Below are 18,113 nucleotides of genomic sequence, written 5' to 3'. Positions count from 1 at the left end.
CTTATACGGAAGCTCTCCAAGGACTTGATGTGATGGCTGTAGATTACCCAAGCTTCACAGTTTTAAAGGAGAGTGGTGACACAGACCGCTTGGTATACGGTGACATTGATTTGCTTGGAACCTAATGTTTAGTATGGGTCACCCTGCTCTATGACAGGCACCATTAAGCTGGAGTCATGGACATTGGCTCTTGAAGACCTGAGTTTCAGAGGACAATTGTCCTTGGACGGTTGGTAAATGAGTGGTGATGTTACAGAGATGTATAAAATCTTAGGGGTCCGAGGTAGGGTCAAAGAGTGCAGTCTTTTTGCCAGGGTGAGGGAGTCAAGAACTGGAGGAAATCAGGTTAAGATAGGTGAGAAGAGATTTCATATGAAATTGAGGGGCAACTTTTCATCCAGAGGATGTGCAGAATATGATACGAGCTGCCAGTGGTAGTGGCTCAGGCAAGTACATTAACGACATTAAAAAAGTACTTGGATAGGTACTTGGAAAGAAAAAAATTTGAGGGATGTGGGCCAAATATACAGAAATAGGACAAGCTTTGATGGGAACCTTGGTTGTCGTGGACCAGTTGGGCAAAGAGCTTGATTCCCTGATGTGTGAATCAGACCCTAAACCATGTTGACTTGATATGGATGACATTAAACTTTCCTAAATGACTTGTTACTTCTTCATAGATCATAGATTCGAGCCCCTTGCCAACAACAGATGTGAATTTAACAGGACTATAGTTACCTACATTTTGTCTCCAACTCTTCAACAATGGAGTCACGTTTGGGGTTTTCCATCCCTGGGACCTTCATGGAAAATAGTGAGTTTTGCCAAGCTTCTTCACTTTCTCTCAGCTACTTCCTTTAAAAACTTCAAGTTCAGGTGCATGTACAGCTCCACAGGTTGATAGGATGGTAAATAAAGTGTATTGTATGCTTGCCTTTATTACTTAAACAACTGAGTTCAAGAGTGAAGAAGTTATATTGCAGCTTTATAAATTTCTAGTGAGGCTGCACCTGAAATATTAATATAATTCTGGTCACGCTATTGCAGCAAGCGTATGGAATCTTTGGAGAGGATGCAGAAAGTTTTACTGGGATTTTGTCTGGATCGGAGGACATGTGCTTTAAGGAGATGTGAGAGAAACCTGGGTATTTTCTCTGGAGAGATAGAGACTGAGAGGTGTCCGGATAAGATGAGAGACATGGGCAAAGTAGACAGCCAATATCTTTTCACTGTCATGGTCTGGTCCATTAAGTCCGCATTCCGGTTCACGGTCCGGTCCATCGACCCTTGCTCCAGGTTTTCCTGTCTACCCCGTTTCTGTTCCTGTTGAGCACTAATTGAGGCAGCTGATTCTCGTTGGGGCTGGCTGCATAAATACCTCCAGAGACCAGGGTGTGGTGGCTGGATTGTTTTCGTCCTTACTCCTTTTATCCCTTCCCCTGCCGTATGTTTCCTCACCTGAAGCCTTGCCTTGCCTTGCCGGAAACTCTCGCCTCACCTAAAGTTCTTGTCTCACCTTGCATTGCCTGAAGCCTTGCCTTGTCTTGCCGGTAACTCTCGCCTCGTCTCGCCTGAAGTCTTGTTTTGGAGCCACCCTGTACCTAGCTCCCTTCCTGTCCCTTGCCTCCGCCGGGTAAGTCAAGCCGTCTTGCCGTTACCCTGCGGTTGGTTCTGTCCCTTGCCTCTGTCGGGTAAGCCGGGCCATCTTGCCGTTACCCTATGGTTGGTTCTGTCCCTTGCCTCTGTCGGGTAAGCCAGGGGTCTTGCTGTTACCCTGTGGTGGGTTCTGTCCCTTCCTGTCCCATGCCTCCATCGGGTGGAGATCCGCGCCCTGACCAGGTGATCCACGCCCTGCTCAGGAGTACCGTGCCCTGCCCAGGAGGAGCTTCAAGACCCCAAGCCTCTAGCCAAGCCTCGCCTCTAGTCTCTAGCCGAGCCTCGCCTCTAGTCTCTAGCCGAGCCTCGCCTCTAGTCTCTAGCCTCGCCTCGCCTCTAGTCTCTAGCCTCGCCTCGCCTCTAGTCTCTAGCCGAGCCTCGCCTCAAGTCTCTAGCCGAGCCTCGCCCCAGGCCAAGCTTCAAGACCCCAAGCCTCAAGTCTCTGGTCTCAAGCCTCGCCTCAAGTCTGAAGATTCCAGCCTCGTCCTGCCTGCCAGCCAAGTCACGTCCTTGCCTAGTTCTGGGGTCCGAGCCAGAGGCAAGACCCAGGTTCTGGGTCCTTGTCCAGTCTCTGGCTCGGAGTCCAAGCCCGGGCTCCTAGCTCTCTTCTCCAGTCCTGTTCCAGGTTCCCGTATTTCGTGTCCATGTCCTAGTCCTCACCCTGTATCCTAGTCCTGTCCCTAGTACTTCAGTGTCTGTGTCTTGCACTTGGGTCCAGTTGGGTCCATTCCCAGCCAATGCCTTATGCCATTCTCAGGTCAGAATATTTAATATCACAGGGTACACATTTAAGATGAGAGTGGGTAAGTTCAAATGAGATGTGCAGGACAATTTTTTTTTACACAGGGAGTGGTAGGTGCCTCGAATGTGCTGCCAGGATCGGTGCTGGAGGTAAATATGATACAGGCATTGAAGATGAGCAGAGAAAGGAGGGCTAAGGACATTGTGTTGGCAGAAGAGATTGATTTAGTTTAGCATTTAATTGCAATTTGTGGGTGGAGGACCTGTTCCTGTGGTATTCCATGTTCAATGGACACAAATGATGTAGAGACAGATTGAAGGATCGAGACTTCATATTCATTGTGAAATAGGTTCATTCCAGAGTCTTGTAACAGCAGGTTAGAAGCTGTCCTTGAGCCTGGTGGTGTGTGCTCTGAATCCATTTATCTTCTGCCCAACTGAAGAGGGGAGAAGAGCAAATAACAGAATGGAAAGGAAGTCCTTGTCTGATATAACTTCACAAATTACCACACCTCCCACTCGTCTGTATTGAACCTCATTTACCTCAGCCTACTTACCTCACTGATCAAGATTGTCTTGTCATAGTTGAGACTTTATTTTCTTGTATTAGTTTTAAAATTTGATGGAAAAGGCTAGGATGACCTCAAGGTTAGGATTCTAATTGGAGCAGGGATAAACTGGGAGGGAATTAGACAGGATCTAGCAGAGGTTGACTATGTGAGCCTGTTTGAAAGGAAAGGCATGATTGGCAAATGGGAGGAGTTTATGAGTGGGACAGCAATTGTCCAGGGCAGCATATTCCTGTTAGGGTGGAAAGTAACCTGGCAAGTTTCTAGAGCCTTGACTAGTGAGAGATATTGAGGTTCTGGTCAAGAAAAAAATAATGTGTATTAAATTTATGAAAGTTTGATCAAACAAATTGCTTGCTGAGCATAAAATGATTAAGGATATTCCCCTAGTTTCCCTCTTAAGAGAACATACGTGATGGACCTGACAGGTGTCAAGGAAAACCCAAAGAGGTTCTATAGCCTTAACACGAGTTAAACAGTGGCAGGGTCAGAGTGGGTCCTCTTAGAGATCAGTAGGACTGCTAGAACCATAGAACCATAGAAACTACAGCACAGAAACAGGCCTTTTGGCCCTTCTTGGCTGTGCCGAACCATTTTCTGCCTAGTCCCACTGACCTGCACACGGACCATATCCCTCCATAAACCTCCCATCCATGTATCTTCCCAATTCATTCTTAAATGTTAAAAAAGAAGCCGCATTTACCATCTCGTCTGGCAGCCCATTCCATACTCCCACCACTCTCTGTGTGAAGAAGCCCCCACTAATGTTCCCTTTAAATTTTTCCCCCCTCACCCTTAACCCATGTCCTCTGGTTTTTTTTCTCCCCTTGCCTCAGTGGAAAAAGCCTGCTTGCATTCACTCTATCAATACCCATCATAATTTTATATACCTCTATCAAATCTCCCCTCATTCTTCTATGCTCCAGGGAATAAAGTCCTAACCTATTCAACCTTTCTCTGTAACTGAGTTTCTCAAGTCCCGGCAACATCCTTGTAAACCTTCTCTGCACTCTTTCAACCTTATTTGTATCCTTCCTGTAATTTGGTGACCAAAACTGAACACAATACTCCAGATTCGGCCTCACCAATGCCTTATACAACCTCATCATAACATTCCAGCTCTTATACTCAATACTTTGATTAATAAAGGCCAATGTACCAAAAGCTCTCTTTATGACCCTATCTACCTGTGACGCCACTTTTAGGGAATTTTGTATCTGTATTCCCAGATCCCTCTGTTCCACTGCACTCCTCAGTGCCTTACCATTAACCCTGTATGTTCTACCTTGGTTTGTCCTTCCAACATGCAATACCTCACGCTTGTCTGTATTAATGCTGATGACTTCAGCTGCAGAAGATGGGTGAAATGTTTAACCAACATATGTCTTTGGTGTTTACTGTGGAGAAAATATTGTAAGAAAACAATTGGAGATGTTTTGGAGGCCCTTCACATAATCATGGAGGAGGTATATGCAGCCTTCAGCACATTAAGGTGGATGAATCCCCAGAGCCTAATTGAGGTATTTCCCTGTTCTTTGTGGGAGCCTAGAGAGGAAATAATTGAGGATCTTGCAGAGATATTTGCTTCATATTTAGTCACTGGTGAAATTCCTGAAGACTGGAATGTGGATATTGTTATTTTGTTGTTTAAAAAGTGTAGCAAGGACAAGCCGGGAAAGTACAGCCTGACATCAGTATTGGGGAAGTTACCTGAGGGAATTTTGAGGAATAGGACTGAGCACTGTTTGGGTAGATAGTCTGATTAGGAGGAGTCAGTATGGCTTAGTACATGGGAAATTGTGGCTGAATCAAAACAGAGTGAGAGTAGGTCAGTGGATGTTGTCTATTTGTAGGTTGGTCTGGAAGGCTAGGTCCCATGGAATCCATGAAGAACCAGCTAAGTGGATTCCAAATTTGCTCAGAGGTAGGAAACAGAGTTTGGTGGTTGATGATTGATTCTGGGAGGGGAAGCTGTTAACTCGCGGTGTGCCACAGGGGTCAGTGTTGGGACGTGTGATAGTCAAGCTAGGCCAGGATTGTATTAGGAATGGTAGGGCACCAGGGTCTGTAATGAAACAGAGGGACTTAAGAGTTCAAGAGAATGTATTCCAGAATGTATTCCAGGGTAGGGCCTGTATTATGAATGATAGGGCACAAGGGTGTGTAATGGAACTGAGATACAAAACATAATTCATTGAAAATTGCATCACAAATAGACAGAATGGTGAAAAAGTATTTAGCATAGTGGCTTTCAACAGTCAGGGCACTGAGTATCGGAGTTGGGACATTATATAGCAGTTGTATAAGTCATTGATGAGGCTACTCTTGGAACATAGTGCTGAGTTTTGGTCAGCCTGTTTTTGGAAAGATATGGTTGATCTGGTGCAGAAATGATTCACGAGGATGTTGACAGGAATAGAGGACATGAGTAATAGGGAGATGTTGGTCAAGTGCAATCTTTTTGCTTGGAACATACTGCAGGAGAATGAGGGGTGACCATAGAGAGATATTTAAAATTTTAATAGTTCGCAGATGGACTGGAGATTCTGTGGCCCAAAAAAAGAGAGGCAAGGATGGTGTGTTGGCTCCCGGGTGCTAGGGTTCAGTGTGTCTCAGAACAGCTGCAGAAGGTTCCCAAGGGGGAGGGAGAGCAGCCAGGGCTCGAGCAGCACACTGGCAGGAATGAAATAAGTAAATAGGGGGAATTGGTCCCATGCAATGAGTGTGTGAGTTAGGGAAGAATCTGAAGAGCAGGACCAGCAAGGTAGCAACCTCTGGATTACCCTCAGTAACACGTGCTAGTTATTCATGAATAGAATGATAGCACAGATGAATGAGTGGCCGAGGGAGTGATGCAAGAGGCAGAGTTTCAGTTTTCTGGATCATTAGGATCTCTTCTGGGGAAGGTGTTGTAATGATTCTTCTCATTTTAAAAATCTTTTTATTAATACATAATCTTCTACAGCTATAAAATGATACAAGACTTCAACAAATTGATATATATATATATACAGCTAATAAAGCTGAAGAAAAAAACTTATCAAAAAAGAATATGATAATGAAAAAAAATTTTATTTAAGAGAAGAAAGAATAAAGAAAACTCCAAACAACTAAAAGAAGAAAAATTCCACTAACTACAAGAGAAAGAAAAAAGAAAAAAGAAAAAAAAAAAGAGAAAAAAAGAAAAAAAAACATTAGGAACCGACTCCCGGAGCAATACATCTTACAATCATCTACATATATAAAGAAGAAAAATCACCAACCGCCAATTCACATTTATATAAAAAAAGACTGGAAGGAAACCATATAAATTAATTCAAATTAAATAATAATGTTTGGCAAAAGAGCACATCTTTTCTGAAAATCGAATTGAGGATCAAAAGTTCTACTTCTATTTTTTTCCGAACTAAGACATGATATTACTTGAGAAAACCTTTGAATTAATGTAGAGACAGAGGTATCTTTCCATTTCAATAAAATAACCCTTCTTGCCAACAATGTGACAAGTGCAATTACATGTTGCTCTAAAGATGAAATACCCTGGATATGCGTTGACTTTGGCTGACATGGGTTTTCCACGTTCTGCAATTATTTAAAGTGGACTCCCGATTAGTGCTTATTGGGGGGGGGGGGCAGTATTCCTAGTTTTGAGAATGTTTCATCTCACAGTGTCACTCGGTTAAGGCACTGATGTTCATTTGGAAGTCCTATGTTTTCATCTCCACATTGGACTCTGTCATTCCTTCATGCCTGCATTATTATTGTTAGCGCTCACCGTGACAAAAGGACGCCATGATATAATTGACTCAGTGGAGGAGGACACCAGTCAGCTGAAGGTGAGGCTGCCATCTGTTCTAGTCCATGTACCAAGTAATCTCAAGCTTCTCCAGTCTATGTCCAAGGTTGAGAAGGGGAATCTGTTATTCCTCCACACCTAGGTACAATTATTACCAATGCTCACCGTGGGAGGTATGAATGACACAAAAAGGATGGGCTACACCTGAAACCAAGGAAAGAAGTTGGGGTCCATTACTGAGGATGAGGTTTTGGGGTACTTGAAAGGACATGATAAAATAGGCCAAAAGGGAAATCTTGCCTGACAAAACAGTTGGAATTCTTTGAGGAAATAATAGGCAGGATAGACAAAGGAGAGTCAGTGGATGTTGTGCACTTGGATGTTCAGAAGGCCTTTCATACAGTGCCACACATGAGGTTGCTAAATAAGCCAAGGTTATAATAGATAAGATACTAGCATGGGTAGAGCATTGCCTGATTGGCAGGAGGCAAAGTGAGGGCAGAAAGTGATCCTGTTCGGATTGACTTTTGGTGACTAGTGGTGTTCCACAGGGGTCTGTATAGGGATGGTTCTTGGAAAGCTGAAAGTTCTGAGGTACCTGGAAAAGATGGTATACACCCCGTGGTTCTGTAAAAGACTGAAGAGATTGTGGAGGAATTAGGAATGATCTTTCAAGAATCAATTGATTCTGGCATTGTTCTGGAGGAATGGAAAATTGCCAATGTCATGCCACTCTTTAAGAAAGGAAAGAGGCAGAAGAACTTATAGGCCAGTTAGCGTGACCTCAGTGGTTGGGATGATCTTGGGGTCGATTGTTAAGGATGTACTTTCGGGATACTTAGAGGCACATGATAAAATAGACTGTGGTCAACATGGTTTCCTCAAGGGAACATCTTGCCTGGCAAATCTATTGGTAATAACAAGCATGATAAACAAAGGAGGATCGATGGATGTTGTGCACTGGGATTTTCAGGAGGTCTGTGACAAGGTGCCATACATTAAGCTGCTTAGCAACTTGAGAGTCCATGGTTATTACAAGAAAGATACTAGCATGGATAGAGCATTGGCTGATTGGCAGGAGGCAAAGAGTGGGAAGAAAGGGAGCCTTTTCTGGTTGGCTGCTGGTGTTCCACAAGGGTCTGCTTCTTTTTACATTCTCTGTCAGTAATCTGGATGACAGAAATGATGGCTTTCTGGCAGAGTTTGAGGACAATACAAACATAGATAGAGGAAGTAGAAAGGCCATAGGAGGATTATATAGATTAGGACAGAATTTCTCATCCCTTTTGACCTGAAGGAACCCTTGAAATAATCTCAGGGAACCCCGGCATAAAAATTATTATATCTACAGTTTACGGTATGTTGACATGATCGGTAAGTTGTTATAATAATCCAAAAATAATTGTCAATGCTCTTTTGAGTAGAGAATGAATTTTAGCCAACCTTTCTTGAAATTAATCTTTGTTTCCCTTTCATGAATTTTTAAAACTCCTAAGGCAAAAATAATAAATTCCTGCTAAAGAACTGGCTTAACTCAAAATGGGATATAATTTTTCTAAAGGTAGATTTAATTTAAATAAAGGTTGTAAATTGATTTTAATTAAAAGCTTTACTATTTGTTTTGAGATTCCAACAGCCGTTTAAAATAATCAGCACTTTTACGTGACCTATGGCTGTGATTAGTACTTAAGTGTCTTCTCAATTTTACTGGAGCCATTGCTGCATTGGTAAATTGTTCACATAGTTTAGGTACAACAGACTAGGACAACTTGGATCACCAGTCCATGTAAAGCCCATTGATAAGTAGTTTTCATTGTAAAGGCAGGCTGTATAAGAAGAATGGCATAGTAAATAACTAAATGGGAAAACCACAAAAAGAACAAAAGCTTCACTGTACAATTCACTTCTAACCTACACAATCCACCTTTTGCGATGTTTACAACAACAAGCAAAGCGGCACACCAGCAGCTGAGATACAGCACGTAAAAATTCCTTCCTTAGAATGAAAATTTCCCTCAATTTTCTACTACACTGGCAGAGTTTGTTCACTCCTATAAGTCAGTTGGTGGCATGTAAGGGGAAGTCAGGAGAGGTAATTTGAGAAGGAGATGCTGATTCACAGCCCAAGTTGTGTGTCCATTCAATGCACGGAAAACACACTTCATGCTCCTCATCATCCTACCATTCTCCCCTCCGTGCAATACAGCATTCACCATCAGCCTGCCGTCCTCCCCTCCGTGCAATACTGCGCCCGAGTATCAGCGGCTTCCCCTATCTCATGTCAAAAACTGAGAATGGACTCAATCAGATAAACACGGTTCCACTGCACCCTACCACACTGGGCTGAGAACCCTCTAATGGGGCTGCTCAGTCCCTGCCCACCACTGGGAACGCTAGCATTGCGCATTGTGAGAAGTTCAAAATACAATGTTTATGTTTTTCAGTCATGACCTCTCGCAGAACCCCTAGCGACCTCTCACAAAACCCTGGTTGAGAAACCCTGGATTGGGATAATGGGCAAATATGAGGCAGATGAAATAGAGTGTCCAGAAGTTTATGGTCATGCATTTTGATAGAGAAAAATAAAAGCATAAACTGCTTTCTAAATGGAGAGACAATTCAAAAACCTGTGGTGTAAAGGGATTTGAGGGTCTTTGTGCAGCATTTCCTACAGGTTGAGTCAGTAGAGAGGAAGTAAATGCAATATTAGCATTCATTTCGAAAGAACTAGAATATATAAGCATGGATGCAATGATGAGGCTTTATAAATCACTGGTAGGGCCTCACTTGGAGTATTGTAAGCAGGTTTGGACCCCAGGACTTGCCCCAGCAGGTTCAAGAGCAGTTACTATCCTTCAACCATCAGGCTCTTGAACAAAAGAGGATAACTACACAGACCTGCCCATCTATTGAGATATTCCCAATACCAATGATCTCACTTACTCTCGTTATTTATTTTTATTTGCTTTTGAACAGTTTTTCTTACAAACTGGTGGGTGCGTGGAATGCACCGCCAGCGACAGCAGTAGATGTGGATACAATAGGATCTTTTCATAGAGGTACATGGAGCTTAGAAACAGTTTCTAGAGTCGGTTGCATGGTCTGCACAACATTGTAAACCGAAGGGTCTGTAATGTGCTGTACATGTCAATGTTTCTAACAGTTACCTTCTGCACTCCGCTTCATCTTTCATGGAATCTTGTTCTAGTTGCTATTCTCAAAGCAGAGAAAATCTGCAGATGCTGGAAATCCAAGCAACACACACAAAATGCTGGAGGAACTCAGCAGGCCAGGCAGCATCTATGGAAAAGAGTACAGTCGACGTTTCGGGCCCAGACCCTTCGGCAGGACTGCAGCACCTTGTGTGTGTTACTATTCTATAGATTTTCCTGCAGAAATAAAAGAATCACAGGCTTGTATGTTTGTACTTTGAAGATAAGATTTGAACTTCGTCACCTCGTTCACACAGAAACTCCCCACTTCAGGATTCGCCGTCAGGAACCCAGCGATCAACTACGCAGGCGCGGAAGGGGAGGGGGGGTCGCCGGGGTCCGAATACTGCGCACGCGCACAGTTGACAAAAGACTCTGGCGGATCGGTGACAGGTAGGAGCTTGGTCCGGCTGGGATTTTAATCAGCGCCCGTGTCCACACCGCGACTACGGGACAATTGCTGTGATTTTCGGTCACACAGTGGCCCCACAAACTCGTAGAAATCCGGGTCCTTTCCCTCGCTCTCAACACCACGGCCCGCACCGGAATCCCGCAGAGCTTTCGGTTGATGAGCGAAGGTGCTGGCGCCAATTCCGTGGCGCATGCTCATCACCGGGTTAGTGATGGATAGGCTGGTCTCTCATTCGTGTGGTTTTCTGGGTAAAGAGGCAGCCATAGGTGACATTTCACCATTTTCCTTGTCCGTAGGCGTTTTTGGAAGCGCAGCAAATGGATCTCCCAGATACTGCCGAGCTACAGCTACTGAAATCCAAGGATTAGGAACTTATTTTCTTTAGCAATCTTTTTATCAGGTTTCAAAATTAAGCATAACAATAATGGTAATGATACAGAGAGGTCGGGATTACAATAATAACAGTTAACATGTACAAGCGCAAATTCCAAGCAGCAAATATAGTTTAGCCTCCCAGTCCCATAGTAATTAACCATGAAAAAGATATTAATAAAGAGAGAAAAAGAAACGCCCTAAACTAAAAAACAAACAATCAAGGTCCAGGTTAGGAGGATTACAAGGATAGCAAGGATTAGGAACTGGGAACATAAAATATACTTCCTGAGTTAATCTCGGAAAAAGAGTCTACAGTCAATGAAAATATAAATTAGTACTGCATAGAAAAAAAGAACAATAAAACCTCCCATCAGCTTTAATTCTTGAGAAAATCACTTTTGTTCTACCTCCTTGTGTTCTGGGCCTTTCTATCCCTGGACCATTCTCTCTGCGTACATAATGATATTAAACACCTTTGTCCTGGGTAATAAGTAATCTGTAGCTTTCACATCACAAAAGTGCTACACTCCAATGAAAAAGACTACTGCCCTCCCCTTCATATTCTTTGCCATTGCCATCAATGAGCTCAGCACTGCCAATCAACTGAGGGGGAGGAGTCAGAGTATTTCAAAAGTGTCAAGGATCACCCATGTAATATCATGTGCTCTTTGTATCATTGTGGAACATGACCAGAACTTGGAACAATGCAATGACTAAATCCAAGGGAAGGGCACCCAACTTCAGCACCTCACTGACTGGATCAAGTTGTTGGAGCTGGATTTGGATGTACTCAGGATCATTCGGCTGAAGATAATATAGATGAGACTTTTGAAGAGATGGTCACACCCAGTGTTCAGGCTTTGGACATTCGATGGTGACAGCAGGAGAGGAAAGGGGATTAGGAAGTCAGTGCAGAGTTCTCCTTTGGCTATTCCCCTCAGCAACAAGTATACCTCTTTGGATACAGCTGGGGGGGAGGAACGGTCCAAAGTGAGGAGGGGCTGTACTGGACCTGGTGCTTAGTGATTGACCAGGTGAGCAGTTAGGAAACAGAGACCACAACTCTTTAACTTTCAGGATAGCTCCAGATAAGGATAGGTATGATCCTTGCTGAAGAGTTTTAAACTGGAGTAGGGCAAATTATGAGGGCATTAGGCCAGAACTAAGAAGAGTTAATTGGGAACACCTGTTTTCTGGCTAGTCCACATCAGACATGTGGAGGGTGTTTAAAGATCAATTGCACAGATTACAGGAAAGGTATGTTGCTGTTAGATGGAAGGATGGTGATTGCAAGGTGAAAGAACCTGGATGTCCAGAGAGGTGAAGAACTTAGTCAAGAAGAAAAAGGAAAACTATGTAAATCATCTCAAGTTCAGATAAAACAAAGCACGTGAGGGGTATGAAGAAGCCAGAATTAGGAAAGCCAGGGAGGGGCATGAAAAGTCCTTGGCAAGTGGGATTAAGGTGAATCCCAAGGCATTCTATACATACAACACGCATAAACGGATAACTAGGGCGAGGGCAGCACCACTCAAGGATAAAGGGAGGAAGATTTGCTTGGATATGGAGAATGTGAGTGAGGTACTTAATGATTACTTTGCTTCAGTATTTACCAGGGAAAAGGATATGAAGGACCAGGAGATCATTGCTGAATGCATTAATATGTTAGGGCATATAGAGATCAAGGGGGAGGAAGTGTTGGACCTCCTAATGAGTATTAAGGTGGATAAATCCCAGGGCCTGGTGGAATTCACCTCAAGCTATTGAAGGAGGCAGAGACAACATTGCTGAGGTCTTGAGTATCTTTGTGCCCTCTCTCGGCACAGGGAAGGTCCCGGAGGAATGTCGAGTCGCTAATTTACTTCTGTTTCAGAAAGGAACAAGGGAAAATTCTGGGAACTATAGATCGGTGAGTCTCAGGTCAGTTCTAAGGAAGATGCTAGAGAAAATTCTTAGGGATAGGATATATGAGCATTTGGAAACCCATGGCCTAATTGTGGAGAGCCAGCATGGGTTTGTGCGTGGCATTCGTTCCTTACCAACTTGATTGAGTTTTTTTGACAAGGTAACGAGACAGTAGGGCAATGGATGTTGTCTACCTCGATTTTAGTAAGGCATTTGACAAACTCCTTCCTGGGAGGCTAATCCAGAAGATTAAGATGCATGGGGTCCTCAGCGAATTGGCTGTTTGGATTCAGAACTGGCTTGGCATAGAAGAGGGTAGAGGTTGAAGGTACTTATTCGAGCTGGAGGTTTGTAATTAGTGGTGGACCTCTGCTGTTTGTGATGTATAGATATGACCTTGATGATAATGTAGGTGTGTGGGTTAATAAGTTTATGGATGATAACAATACTGATGGAGTTGTGGATAGTGTGGAAGACTGGCAAAGAATACAGTTCGATACAGATCAGTTGCAGATATGGGCTGAGAAATGGCTGTTGGAATTTCCCCCAGATAAGTGTGAGGTGTTGCACCTAGGTACAGCAAATGCAGGGAGAAAGTGCACAATTGTATTTTATAAATAGAATAACATAAGGAAAAAAAAACAAACAAAAAACAGACAAAATACTCACCGCCCCCCCCCCCCCACCCACAACCCTGGTATGGTAAAAATTTCTTCCTCGTTCACAATTGAAAAATAGCAATAGAAAGTGGCCACTTGCTTTTATTAGTCGAGGCTTTGCTTTCAAGTCAAGAAGTTATGTTGCAACTCTGGTTAGGCCTCACCTGATGTATTCCAAACAGTCTGGTCACCCCCATTATAGGATGGATTTGGAGAGGGGGCAGAAGAGGTTTACCAGGATACTCCCTGGTTTAGAGGACATGTGTTAACATGAGAAGCTGGACAAACTTGGATTTGTTTTGGAGTGACAGAGGCTGAGGGGCGATCTGATAAGATTATAAGAGGCATAGATAGAGTAGACAGGGGGTATCTTTTTCCCAGAGTTAAAATGTCCAGAAATACCAGAGGGCATGCACTGAAGGTGAGAGGGGATAGGTTCAAAGGGGATCTGTGAGTAGTAGATTTTTTCACTCAGAGAGTGGTGGATGCCAGGAATATGCTGCTTGGTATGGTGGTAGAGACAAATACACTGGAGGTTTTTAAGAGATGCTTAGATGGATGTAAGGAAGATGGAGGGATATGGACATGGTGTAGGTAGGAGGGATTAGTATTTGGGTGTTTTTGATTTTCTTTTTAGCTGGTTTGGCACAACATTGTGGGCCAAGGGGCTTAGAAACTATAGAAACCATAGAAAAACTACAGCACAGAAACAGGCCTTTTGGCCCTTCTTGGCTGTGCCAAACCACTTTCTGCCTAGTCCCACTAACCTGCACACGGACCATATCCCTCCATACACCTTCTATCCATGTATCTGTCCAATTTATTGTTAAATGTTAAAAAAGAACCCGCATTTACCACCTCGCCTGGCAGCCTATTCCATACTCCCACCACTCTCTGTGTGAAGAAGCCCCGCCTTAATGTTCCCTTTAAACTTTTCCCACCTCACCCTTAACCCATGTCCTCTGGTTTTTTTCTCCCCTTGCCTCAGTGGAAAAAGCCTGCTTGCATTCACTCTATCTATACCCATCATAATTTTATATACCTCTATCAAATCTTCTCTTATTCTTCTACGCTCCAGGGAATAAAGTCCTAACCTATTCAACCTTTCTCTGTAACTGAGTTTCTCAAGTCCCAACAACATCCTTGTAAACCTTCTCTGCACTCTTTCAACCTTAGTTATATCCTTCCTGTAATTTGGTGACCAAAACTGAACACCATACTCCAGATTCGGCCTCACCAATGCCTTATACAACCTCATCATAACATTCCAGCTCATATACTCAATACTTTGATTAATAAAGGCCAATGTACCAAAAGCTCTCTTTATGACCCTATCTACCTGTGACACCACTTTTAGGGAATTTTGTATCTGTATTCCCAGATCCCTCTGTTCTGCTGCACTCCTCAGTGCCTTACCATTAACCCTGTATGTTCTACCTTGGTTTTTCTTTCTAACGTGCAATACCTCACACTTATCTGTATTAAACTCCATCTGCCATTTTTCAGCCCATTTTTCCAGCTGGTCCAAGTCCCTCTGCAGGCTCTGAAAACCTTCCTCACTGTCTACTACACCTCCAATCTTTGTATCATCAGCAAATTTGCCGATCCAATTTACCACATTATCATCCAGATCATTGATATAGATGACAAATAACAATGGACCCAGCCCTGATCCCTGTGGCACACCACTAGTCACAGGCCTCCACTCGGAGAAGCAATTCTCTACTACCACTCTTAGGCTTCTTCCATTGAGCCAATGTCTAATCCAATTTACCACCTCTCCATGTATACCTAGCGACTGAATATTCCTAACTAACCTCCCATGCGGGACCTTGTCAAAGGCCTTACTGAAGTCCATGTAGGCAATATCCACTGCCTTCCCTTCATCCACTTTCCTGGTAACCTCCTCGAAAAACTCCAATAGATTGGTCAAACATGACCTACCACGCACAAAGCAATGTTGACTCTCCCTAATAAGTCCCTGTCTATCCAAATGCTTGTAGATTCTGTCTCTTAGTACTCCCTCCAATAACTTACCTACTACCGACGTTAAACTTACCGGCCTATAATTTCCCGGATTACTTTTCGATCCTTTTTTAAACAATGGAACAACACGAGCCACTCTGCAATCCTCCAGCACCTCACCTGTAGACAACGACATTTTAAATATTTCTGCCAGGGCCCCTGCAATTTCAACACTAGTCTCCTTCAAGGTCCAAGGGAACACCCTGTCAGGTCCCGGGGATTTATCCACTTTAATTTTCCTCAAGACAGCAAGCACCTCCTCCTTTTCAATCTGTACAGTTTCCATGATCTCACTACTTGTTTCCCTTAATTCCATAGACATCATGCCAGATTCCTTAGTAAATACAGATGCAAAAAACCTATTTAAGATCTCCCCCATTTCCTTTGGTTCTGCACATAGCCGACCACTCTGATCTTCAAGGGGACCAATTTTATCCCTTACAATCCTTTTGCTCTTAGTATACCTGTAAAAGCTCTTTGGATTATCCTTCACTTTGACTGCCAAGGCAACCTCATGTCTTCTTTTAGCCCTCCTGATTTCTTTCTTAAGTATTTTCTTGCACTTCTTATACTCCTCAAACACCTTATTTACTCCCTGTTTCCTATACATGTCATACAACTCCCTCTTCTTCTTTATCAGAGTTGCAATATCCCTTGAGAACCAAGGTTCATTATTCCTATTCACTTTGTCTTTAATCCTGACAGGAACGTACAAACTCTGCCCTCTCAAAATTTCTCCTTTGAAGGCTTCCCACCTACCGATCACATCTTTGCCAGAGAACAACCTGTCCCAATCCACGCTTTTCAGATCCCTTCTCATTTCTTCAAATTTGGCCTTCTTCCAGTTCAGAACCTCAACCCTAGGACCAGATCTATCCTTGTCCATGATCAAGTTGAAATTAATGGTGTTATGATCACTGGAACCAAAGTGCTCCCCTACACAGACTTCCGTCACTTGTCCTAACTCGTTTTCTAACAAGCGATCCAATATTGCATCCCCTCTAGTTGGTCCCTCTATATATTGATTTAGAAAACTTTCCTGAACACATTTTACAAACTCTAAACCATCTAGACCCCTAACAGTATGGGAGTCCCAATCAATATATGGAAAATTAAAATCCCCTACCTCCACAACTTTATGTTTCCTGCAGTTGCCTGTTATCTCTCTGCAGATTTGCTCTTCCAATTCTCGTTGACTATTGGGTGGTCTGTAATACAATCCCACTAATGTGGCCACACCTTTCCTGTTTCTCAGCTCCACCCATAAGGACTCAGTAAACAAGCCCTCTTTCTTTCTTTCTTTTTAAATCTTTTTATTGAATAAGTATACAAAAAGGTAAGCCATAAAGGCACTAATACACTGTTAGAATATAATAAAATTACAGGAGATACTAATACAAAAAAAAATGATACAAACAATGTAATTTAAACATGACATACTAAGGTAACATAATAGTATACTAATTTTTATATATATATACCAATAGAGAAAAGGAAAAAAAAAACCCCAAAAAAACCACCGTGCAACTAACTAAAAGCAAAGCAAAGCAATGGGCTAACTTGGAACCAAGCAGAGTTAAAAAACTTAAAATCACGTCCTCAATCCTGACCTCCATTAAAAACAGTAAAAAAAACAAGAAGAGTATATAAATATGGAGCAAAAAAAGAGGAGAAAAAAAAATTACATTAAATGAAAATATTGAATGAAAGATCTCCAGGTTGTTCAAATTTAAGTGAGGAATCATAAAGATTGCTTCTAATTTTCTCCAAATTCAAGCATAATATCGTCTGAGAAAACCAAAAAAAGGTAGTTGGAGCATTAAGCTCTTTCCAATGTTGTAAGATACATCTTTTCGCCATTAAAGTAAGAAATGCAATCATTCTACGGGCTGAAGGAGAAAGATTACTGGAATTTTAGGTAGTCCAAAGATAGCAGTAATAGGGTGAGGAGAGATATCTATATTCAATACCTTGGAGATAATATTAAAAATGTCTCTCCAAAAAGTTTCCAGAGTAGGACAAGACCAAAACATATGAGTTAAAGAGGCTATCTGCCCCGGACATCTATCACAAAAAGGATTAATATGAGAATAAAAGCAAGCTAATTTATCTTTGGACATATGTGCTCTATGAACAACTTTAATTTGAATTAGGGAATGTTTAGCACAGATAGAGGAAGTATTGACTAATTGTAAAATCTGCCCCCAGTCATCCACAGAAATAATAGAACCCAATTCTTGTTCCCAATCTGACCTAATCTTATCAAATGAAGCTTTCCTAAATTTCATAATAATATTATAAATCATAGCCGATGCACCTTTCTGACATGGATTAAGGTTAATTATAGTATCTAAAATGTATGTAGGAGGAAGCATTGGAAAAGAAGAAAGTATAGTACTTAGGAAATTTCTAACTTGTAGATATCTGAAAAAATGTATTCTTGATAAATTATATTTATTAGATAATTGTTCAAAAGACATAAGGGAACCATCTAAAAATAAATCCAAAAACTGTGAAATACCCTTAATCTTCCAAATTTGAAAAGCACGATCCGTAAAAGAGGGAGGAAAAAATGTTACCTAAAATAGGAATCGCTAGCCCAAATTGGTTAAGATCAAAAAATTTTCTGAATTGAAACCAAATACGTAAGGTATATTTAACTATCGGGTTAGATACCTGTTTGAGGCGTTTCAAATCAAAAGGAAGAGTGGAACCTAAAATAGAGCCAAGTGTATAGCCCTGAACAGATTGTAATTCCAATGC

Source organism: Mobula birostris, chromosome 2 (genome assembly GCF_030028105.1).
Source record: "Mobula birostris isolate sMobBir1 chromosome 2, sMobBir1.hap1, whole genome shotgun sequence".
In the NCBI taxonomy this organism is placed as follows: Eukaryota; Metazoa; Chordata; class Chondrichthyes; order Myliobatiformes; family Myliobatidae; genus Mobula; species Mobula birostris.
The sequence above is the reverse complement of the archived record's forward strand: the minus strand, read 5'-3'. Positions refer to the sequence as shown.